We start from the raw sequence: 10,765 nt of genomic DNA on the forward strand, positions 1-10,765 counted from the left end.
AAGTATAGAGATCTAATTAAAAATTTCACAAAATAATAGGAATCAACAGAATAATTAAACCTTTCATTAATTAACTATGTAAACTATGACAAATTTTAAAAATATGATTGTTAAAACTGATTTTTTGCAAAATATGATAAGTGGATAGCTAACTTCTAAAATTTATAAATGATTTTATCGGGATCAAAATTACATAGGACCAAATGGTGATGAAAGGTGAATGTGTCTAATATAATAGTATAAATTTTGAGAGGATTTTGATAATTTTGGAATTTAGTGTGAATTTTTTAATAAGAATTGCCTCATTAGTTTTTTTTTTTTAATTTGGTTTTAACAACAATACAACAGCTTTAAAAATTCGTAATAAATTTTACAAAACTTGAATTTATGTGGGACAAAAACTAAAATGAAGTTTAGTGTTCTTAAGGCTACATTTGGTTCTGAGAACAGAAAAAGATAAGACAATGAGAACAAGACATAAAGGACAAAGATACAAAAATTAGTGTTCTTATATTTTATTTTGTGATAAATTAGAAAAAGTTATGAAAGTCTAATTTATTCTTATTTTTTTATTAGAAAAATTTGGAAAAAAATATAAGAGTAAAAGACAAATAAGTCCTTAACCTTTTTAACGTGGACATTTTTGTCCCTCAGGATTGAAAAATACATTTAAATCCCTCACCTTATAAAACGCGTGACAATTATACCCCTCCGTCGAGTTGGGCTGAAAATGGCAACGGAGATTGCTGACCTGGAAGGGTGGAGACTGAGCTGTCCGTTTTGCTTGATGATGTGGATGGAGAACAAATTGTTAATGGACAAATTGGTCCTTGTGCCTCAAAACGACGCCATTACCATGACTGAGCCCTATTTGATCGAAATGCATGGTTGAACCCATGGCCGCTGATGGTGCAATCGTCCATGACGAATGAAGGGGGTTCTTCATGCACAAGACCTGGAGGGGGATCTTCATGTGCTATTCCAGGAGGATGTGATCGAGATGGGATTGCGCCAAAGTGCTTCTGCGGTGTATATGTCATTCTTTACAAGTCAAGAGCAGCAACTAATCCTAATAGAATGTTTCTAGGGTGTCCATTCTTCAAAGTAAGTTACTATTTTTTTCAATAGTTGGATGAGACTGTAATGTGTCTGATTAGGTGATTCTCTGAAAATTTACTCCAGGTTAAAGAATGATACTGCTGGTACTTTGTCTGACTTGATGAACACCTGAAAAAAATTAGGGCCATGGAGTCTCAAGCATTGGGTGCTGTGGATGATGCTGAGGGAATAGACGTTGAAGATCAACACCTTCGAAGTTGGGAATTGGAAAAAAAATGGAAGATTTGGAGAGAAAACTGTTATGTATTGAAAAGAAAAAAAACATGAGTTTGTGGCATATTACTTTGATTAGTGTAGTTGTTGTTATTGTTGCTGTATGTTTCTTAAAGGGCTGAAGATGATTTGATGTACATGGTGATGTTGTAATGAAAATTGTCATTGTTGGCTATTTAATGGGAAGTTTATTTTGGACTAAATCCAATTTTCTATGAAGTTTGAACAACTAAAAAATACTGCAAGTCACCTATTATATAAGGTAGTAATTCTGCACAGAGTATAACCAAAATAGAAACAACAATGTATCTGGCTTAATCCCAAACATTACTTAACATCATAAGTTTGCCACAAAATAACAAAACGTCTGGTTGGCATGTAAATAAGTTTGCCAAACTATGATAACTAGACAACATTGTTCAATTCATACTAATAACTAGGACAAAAAACATAATTTCATGCAGTTATGTTCATTTATTCTGATTGTTGCATCCAGGAGTTGGGACGAACTTGAAAATTCTTGTGGTCCCACTGCTAGCTACTTTCAATGTCTCCTTTGATAGTGCCCCACTGGTGCTAGTGCTTTGAGTTTGTGGTATATTTGGGGGTGGATTTGGTGGTACATTTGATGGTGGATTTGTACTTATTGGGGACTGATAATTGTTTGCTTGGGTCTGAATTTAGAGGCAGTAGTTCGGAGTTTGGGTTGCCCCATTCTTGGCAGCTGGGATGGAGGCTTAAATGGAGTTTAGACTGGAGCAGATGGTATTGTTGCTGCAGCTACTTGAGTATTGAGTGGTGCAGTAACTAGTGTAGTCCCTGATGCTGCTGCCTGCATTGTTGTGTTGGTTGGTAGTCCAGCAGCATTCTGGCTAAAGACATCATTCTGCAAAAGCAACCGACATATTCAGAGATTCAAATTCAGGGACAAGAATAAAGTGATTGACAATATGAGTGTATTGTTTAGGGTGGTCTTACAGCAGACTATTCTTGCACAACACTAGTGTCAGCAAATTTTCAATAGTCTTCTTAGCTTTTTTTTTTCTTTTTGGTTTTCAGTTTGGGTTGCTTGGTGCTCCTTTACAGGTCTTATAGTTATGACATTTCTCGTTGCACTTGCTACACGTAACTTGAAAGATTCTCTTCAACTTGTCCCCCTGAATATGAGCCTCAGCAAGGTCCTTGTTGCGGTTGTATACCTTTGGCCTCCCAATGGGTCGCTTGATGGGTGGTGGAGCAAGCCTGAGCTGGTCAGTGGAAGTCTAGAATTCCTCACTAGGAACTGGTTTTATGCAATGTGCATATGTCTTATAAATGGATTCCATACATAGCCAAGGATGCACATAATCATCTGGCTGGTCATACCTCTTTCTGATTGCAGCAACAGCATGAATGCATGGCATGCCTGAATCCAAAACAATTCACATATTACCTAGCATTATACCAGAACAGATGAAAAGAAAATCTTTCAAATTAAACCATGTACCAGTCAATTGCCATATGTTGCATGAACATGTGTGTTTGATCATATCCACATCCACTTTGGTCTTCTTTCTACTAACTTCAAATCTTTTTCTTTCGTTATCTCCCACCCACTCAGCAATCCACCTGTTGCTGGGTTTTATCTTCCTCTATAACTTTTTTTCTTGGACTAGTGTAACCTTTCCACTATGGTTCTCTAACAGCCTAATGTGCTTGGTCATTCTCCTCATTAGATAGCACCTAATTTCTTTACACATAGTCAACATTGGCTTAACTATGTACTTAACCACTTTTGTGTTAATTACTTCGTAAATGTTATTAGTTAGATTATCCACTTTGGGTCCATGGCTAAAAAAAGCTTTATCCTAAGTGGCTGGTTCAAATTTCATCAGATACTTCCATGTTGCCTTATTCACCCCCTTCAGCTTCTCCATGGTCTCCTTGAACTCTGGTTCTGTTGTGCACTTAGCACACTCCCATACTATGTTTCTAATGTGCATATCTTTGAACTGATTTATGAAATTCCTCCACATGTGCATGACATAATTGCGATGATGTGCTTTCAGCATTACCTCCTTTAAGGTTGGTAGCAGACCCTGCAAACACATAAGATTGAAAACACATAAATGTAGTAAAGATAGTCCAGAGTAATTTAATATGCTACCTTAATTTACCCAAAAATAAACAGAGTAGAAGTCTGACCTTTTGCTGGTCAGACATAAAGTTCCAACCAAATTGACTGGCATCACCCAGATCTTCCTGAAGCAGTGTGACGAACCATTTCCATGATTCCTTAGTCTCAGATCTTGTAGCACCGTACACCAATACATGGAATTGGTTATTCGCATCCTGTGCCACTGCTAAAAGTAGTTGGCCTCTATGGTATGTCTTAAGAAAAGCTCCATCTAGATGGATGAAAGGTCTACATCCAGTCTTAAAGCTAGCCTTGCTTACAGCCCTCGAAGTAGATATATATTTTGTCAAAGACAGAGAGGAATTGAGGGATAGGTTTCACATCAACTCTTGCTGTTGACCCAGGATTACTCTTAATTATCTCCATGCCATATTCCCTGAGCTTGCCATATTGTTCCTTTTCGTTTCCCATTATCCTCTCTTTGGCCTCTTTCACTGCCCTGTAAGCCATCATCTGATGTACCACCAAGTTAAACTCTTCTCTAAGGAAGTTGATTGCCTCATTAGTTGTTGGTGCATGAAATCACAATCACACTTTTGTAACTCTGCACAACTAACCAGCAAGTGCACTGGGTCGTCCAAGTAATACCTTATGTGAGTAAGGGTCGATCCCACGGAGATTGTCGGCTTGAAGCAAGCTATGGTTATCTTGTAACTCTTAGTCGGGATATCAATTATTCTCAGATTTAATTGCAAAAAGTAAAAGAACATAAGATAAATACTTGTTTTGCAGTAATGGAGAACATGTTGAGGTTTTGGAGATGCTCTATCTTCTGAATCTCTGCTTTCCTACTGTCTTCTTCATGTATGCAAGGCTCCTTCCATGGCAAGCTGTATGTTGGTGGATCACCATTGTCAATGGCTACCATCGGTCCTCTCAGTGAAAATGGTCCAAATGCGCTGTCACCGCATGCCTAATCATCTGTCGGTTCTCACTCATGTTGGAATAGGATCCATTGATCCTTTTGCGTCTGTCACTACGCTCAGCACTCGTGAGTTTGAAGCTCGTCACAGTCATCCCTTCCCAGATCCTACTCGGAATACCACAGACAAGGTTTAAACTTTTCGGATCTCAGGAATGGCCACCAATAATTCTAACCAATACCACGAAGACTCTGATCTGAATCAGGAGGGTAAGAGATAATCACTCAGTCTAAGGTAGAACGGAGGTGGTTGTCAGGCACGCGTTCATAGGTTGAGAATGGTGATGAGTGTCACGAATCATCACATTCATCAAGTTGAAGTGCGAGTGAATATCTTAGAATAGAAACAAGCGTGATTGAATGGAAAACGGTAGTAATTGCATTAATTCCATTCAATATGAAACGTGTAAAGTGTCATGAGGTGTCCAAATACAATAGCAAAAGGTCCTATTTATAGAAAACTAGTAGCCTAGGGTTTACAGAAATGAGTAAATGATGCAGAATCCACTTCCGGGCCCACTTGGTGTGTGCTTGGGCTGAGCATTGAAGCTTTCACATGTAGAGACTTTTCTTGGAGTAAAACGCCAGCTTTTGTGCCAGTTTGGGCTTTTAACTCCAGCTTTTATGCTGACTTGGAACGCCGGTTTGGGCCATCAAATCTCAGGAAAAGTATGGACTATTATATATTGCTGGAAAGCCCAGGATGTCTACTTTCCAATGCAATTGAGAGCTCGCCAATTGGGCTTCTGTAGCTCTAAAAAATCCACTTCAAGTGCAGGGAGATCAGAATCCAACAGCATCTGCAGTCCTTTTTCAACTTCTGAATCAGATTTTTGCTCAGGTCCCTCAATTTCAGTCAAAAAATACTTGAAATCATAGAAAAATACACAAACTCATAGTAAAGTCTAGAAATATGATTTTTGAATAAAAACTAATAAAAACTAACTAAAATATACTAAAAACATCCTAAAAACAATGCCAAAAAGCGTATAAATTATCCGCTCATCAGTTGTCATATAAGGTTGACTTGCCATTCTCTTCTCCACTTTCTTACTGATCCAGTATTAATTAGCAGTATTACTATTCAAATCTCTAGCACATGTATGCTCTGGATTGAAAGTCTTTCCTGGAAACATAACAGTGTCTTGTTGTATGATAGATGTGCCAGCCATGGACAGTCTTTACCCTTGTAGCCAACCCTCACTCTTTCTTTATCATTTTTTATCCAGATAAGTTCTCTCCCTTCAGAAATGAACATATCTCTTACCACTTCTTTGAACCCATCAATGGTTGCAAACTTGGTTCTAATCTCAAATCTACCCTCCCCAAATCCATACTCATCATTAAAAATTGGAAATTCATGTTTGTCTCCCTCATCTTCTGAAGGCACTGGTGTGTGAAGATCCTCTGATTCATACTCATAAATAGGGTCATCATCATCTGAATTCTCCTCATTCATATAAAGGCTGATTGGAGGCCTAACATTGGGCTGCACAGTAAGCACGGCTTCTTCAACTTGTATAGTAGGCCTAGTTCTTTGGGGCTTTACATTAGGCCCACACCCTTTGGACTTGGCAGCAGGCCTGGTCCTTTTGGGCTTTACAGTAGGCACAGTTCCTTTGAACTTTGTAGTTGGCCTAGTTCCTTTGCCATCACTCCTACTTACACTCTTTGGTCCAGCTCTTTTTTTACTTCTACTTGACTCTGTCCCTGTCCCTTCCTTGGCATTGACCTTATTCTTTGGCAGAACCTTCTCCTTTCCTTTCAGATTTTTTTTTCTCTTTATACCATCATTTTTCTCATCACAGCTAGAATAATCATCATCAGAAATAGTTTCAGAGACAACCGGAGGAGGTTTATACAGTTCATCCTCCCTACTATCATACCCATCATCTTCTGTGGATAGTGATGACTGAAGCTCCCTCATGATGCTATTAACATCAATGTGATCATCAAATTCTTCTGCCCCGTTTCTACAACAGCATCTTCTTCTACTATTTGTGACTCATCGACGGGGTGGTCGAAGTAAATGTAAAACTCATCCGTGGTTGAATTCCTCAGTTTGTTCTCTCGCATCTCATTGATTCCTGCATTTCCTCTCAGAATGTGCAGTCCAGACTCAATGTCACTGCTTGTTGGGTCATACCAATAAACTTCCCTGTATGATGCATAGCCCAGACCCTTGAACAATGTCACCAAATCCCCAAAATTCACGAAGTCCAAGTCCATCTTTGGAAAATTTTCAACATTTCCACCAATATACTCAAGAGTTCCACTGGGTCCTTGATAAACTCCAATTTTGTGGTTTATATTGTGTAGAATTTGGGGGTTTTTGTCAATATTTCTCACACTTATTCACAAGAAATGCATGGTTTTGTGTTCCTTTCCTAATATTGCTCCATAATGAAAAACATGCTTCTTTTGCCTTAAAATTGCCATATTTTAATCCTCTTTTATTGCCATTCGATGCCGTGATGTATTTGTTGAGTGATTTCAGGAATTATAGGGTAGGAATGGCCTAGAAGAGAGAAAGAAAGCATGTGCAAGAGGAAGGAACATAAAGATTTGGATTTTGGAAAACTCAGCATCGGCGCGCACGCGCACTCCACGTGCACGCGTGGATGAGGATAGCTAGAAGTGGCACGCAAGGATGGACGCATCCGCGCGGATCAGAGGATTCCCGTCGACGTGCACGCGCACTTGGTGCGCACGCGTGGATCTCAAAAGCAATCAGCGCGCACGCGCGGAAAGCTGCACGTGACCTCATTAAAGGAAATTGTGCCTGGCAATTTCTGAGGCTCATCAGGCCCAAATTCAAGCTGTTTCTGCATGGAAAATACCCAAGGATGCTAGGGGAAAAGGGGGGATCATTCATTTTACACTAGACACAATTTTTAGCTAGTTTTTTTTCTTTGTTCTTCTAGAGAGAGAAACCCTTGTTCCTCTCTAGATCTAGTTTTAATTTGATCTTCCCTTGTTAAATTCTGAGTTGGATCTTGTTAATTACTAGTTTTAATTGTTCAATTTGAATTCCTTAATACAATTTTGCTTAGATCTTGTGTTAGTTTTATGAATTCTTGTCAATTGTCATTTTATACCCATTTCATGAGTGTTGTGAATCTTGACTTGTTGATGTTACATTGATGATCTCTATGATTAATTGTGTTGTTTGTGTGATTGCATGTTGATAATTGTTAGTGGGTACTTGTTAATTTCAATTTAATTGCAATTTGAACATGTTCTTTGATAATGCTCACCATGTGTTCGATGAATTGTTTACTTTGATTATGGAGTAGTTCTCTTTACTCTTAGCCTAGGCTAAGGAGATTGGGTAAACTTGAGTCATTGGGTTTAATGGATTTGATGATTTGAGAACCCTTAGTGGTCAATTTGATAACCATTGACACTAAGCTATTACTAAGTCAATTAGTAGTGAGGTTAGAACTTATGGGTTGATGTTGACCAAACCATTTGACGTACTTCAAGTATAGAAGTAGACTTAATGAGTTTGGTTCGTTATAATTATCAAGATATGGTTATTAGACAAGGATGGTGACCCCAATTCCCATGCCTAGCCAAGAGTTACTTTTATCATTTATATTTGGAAATCCAAATTCTTGATTACTTGTCTTAGTTATAGTTGCTTGTTTGGTTTATAATATAATTATATTGGATGTTACTTTGCTAGTTTGGAATTGCTCATATCTTGCTTAGTTATTTGAATTAGTTTCTTGCAATTTAAGATTACTTGCTTGTTAAGATTCCTAGTTTAAATTCTTGCTCATGACTCACAACCCCGGATTTCTAACCAATATTGAAGCACATGTTTGCCCATTCCTTGTAAGACGACCCGAGGTTTGAATACTTCGGTTATTTCTATTGGGGTTGAACTTGTGACAACCAAATCCCTTTCTAAATTTGATACTCGAGGATTGTTGTTGGTAGAGCTATACTTGCAACGCAACTTTACCGAGAAATTCTTTACCGACGCAACCCCGAGTTGCATCAGTCCTCTACCAAAATGGCCTTCGTGATGAAAAATAGGTATCACATACATATCATCTATCTACATTACCCACAACAACATATATCAGACATTAAACCCTAGATCAAGTGCCTCAAATTTTGAAATCAGTAAACTCCACATAACTTTTTCTCATTCTTTTACCTGAAATAAAACATGCAATCATCCCTAAAACCAACCCCATGCATTATATTGTCACAAACATTTAAACAACAACGCACGTATCCTCGACTATTACCCTTACCTCTGTAGAAGATGACAGCTTCTTGCCAGACAAAGCTTGCCATTCCCCTCGCCAACCATGACATCCACTAAGCACACCACCACTTTTAACTGAAGGAAGATGTTTTTTTTGGAGGGAGAAAGAAGCTGTTTATCTTCTGGTAGGGTTTTCTGTAATAACTGGAGTAGTTTCTGGGTGTTATGGGATTACGAAGAGTGAAATAAGGTGGGAGATGCTAACAGTGTTGTTTTGAGGCACAAGGACCAATTTGTCCATTAACAATTTGTTCCCCATCCACATCATCAAGAAAAAAGGATAGCTCAATCTCCACCCCTCCAGGTCAGCATTCTCTGTTGCCGTTTTGAGCCCCAACTCGATAGAGGGGTATAATTGTCACACGTTTTATAAGGTGAGGGATTTAAATGTATTTTTCAATCCTGAGGGACGAAAATGTCCGTGTTTAAAAAGGCCAGGGACCTATTTGTCTTTTACTCAAAATATAATAATAAAAAATATAATTATAAAAAATTAACAAGAATAATTGAAAAAAATGAAAAATAAATTGTCTCTTGCTAGTGTCTCCGTGTCCTTCTTGTCAGGATGGATACAAAATACATTAATTTAGTTTCTCTAGATACAATGTCTTTGTTTATATGTCATCTGCCAAACATGATTTTGTGTCTCTATGTCCCTGTCTCAGTGTCCCATGCCAGTAAACAAATGCAGCATAGGATACCTCTATCAAAGAAGTGAGTTAGTGCGGAGTTGTTACCCGTTATTTAAAAATTTTACAAGGAAACTATGTGTGGTGTTGTTGAAAGAATAGGGACCTCTAGTTCTCCTTTATCTTCTGGAGCTAGGATGTTTAGAACATATTTTTTTATAGGGTAAAGTGTACTTTTTGTCCCTAATGTTTACTAAAAGTTTTAAAAATATCTATAAATTTTAATTTGTTTCAATTTTGTCCCTCAATTTTTTTATTTGTATTAATTTTACTCTTACTGCTAATTTTTAATAATTAATATTTTTTCAATTATACCCTCTCCTATCCCTATTCCTCGTCGTCATCATCATCATCATCATCGTCTCTCTCTCTCTCTCTCTCTCTCTCTCTCTCTCTCTCTCCCTTCTCCGCCGACTCTCCATCATCATCATCACCACCATCTCCGTCGAGCTCCATTCTCGACGACCACCACCCTTTTTCTTCTTCTTCGCACAAACCCAGCACCACCTAAGCCATCTCTCTCCCTCCTTCTTTGTTCGTCGCAGGCAACCACTCAACACCATCGCAGCTCCTCTCCCTTCCCTTTTCTTCTTCTCCTTTTCTTCTCTCCATATCCCAACCTCTACCTCTGTGTCTCACTCACTTTTAAACACGAAATCAAAATAGAGCAACCCTGTTTCTCTTATTTTTGGCGAGCTCAACATTTCGGTAACTACGTCTACTGCCTCTAATTTCTGTTAGTTAATTTTGATTTGCAGAGTTAAGTTGATTAATTAGTTAGTAGAACACAGATATAATTTTCTGTTTTAGTGAATATTCTATTCTAGGATTATTAAGTTGTGATATATTCTTGAAAGTATTGGAAATTGACTAAATTGATGAGATATGCCTCCATCGACGTTGTAGATTTCAGATCTAGCTAAGGAAGAGCCGCCGACGACTTACCTTGGAATGGTCCGACAGCAACAATAGTGAAATTGCAGAGAATATTTTTTATTGTTGTAGAAATTTAAGTGGGTGACAACGGTGAAGGTGGTGTGTTGGGTAATGGTGAAATGTGAGAGAGAAAGAGAGAGAGTGAAAGAAGTGTGATGATGATGGGTATAGAGAAGAGGTATAACACTACAAACAAACCATGTTTTAGTGACAAATTTTTAGTGGCAATAATACAATGGCCACTAATTCTTTAATTTAAGTTATGTTTTTGCGTCAATTATATATTTACTTTTATTACTATATATATTATAATGGCAATTATTTTTATTGCCACTAATAAATACAAAAAAAATTTGTTTGTAAAAAATTTTTAGTGGCCATAGAGTTATGGCCAGTATTATTATCATTAAAATATTTTTTTAATGAGT

The sequence above is a fragment of the Arachis hypogaea genome, chromosome 20, assembly GCF_003086295.3.
Source record: "Arachis hypogaea cultivar Tifrunner chromosome 20, arahy.Tifrunner.gnm2.J5K5, whole genome shotgun sequence".
In the NCBI taxonomy this organism is placed as follows: domain Eukaryota; kingdom Viridiplantae; phylum Streptophyta; class Magnoliopsida; order Fabales; family Fabaceae; genus Arachis; species Arachis hypogaea.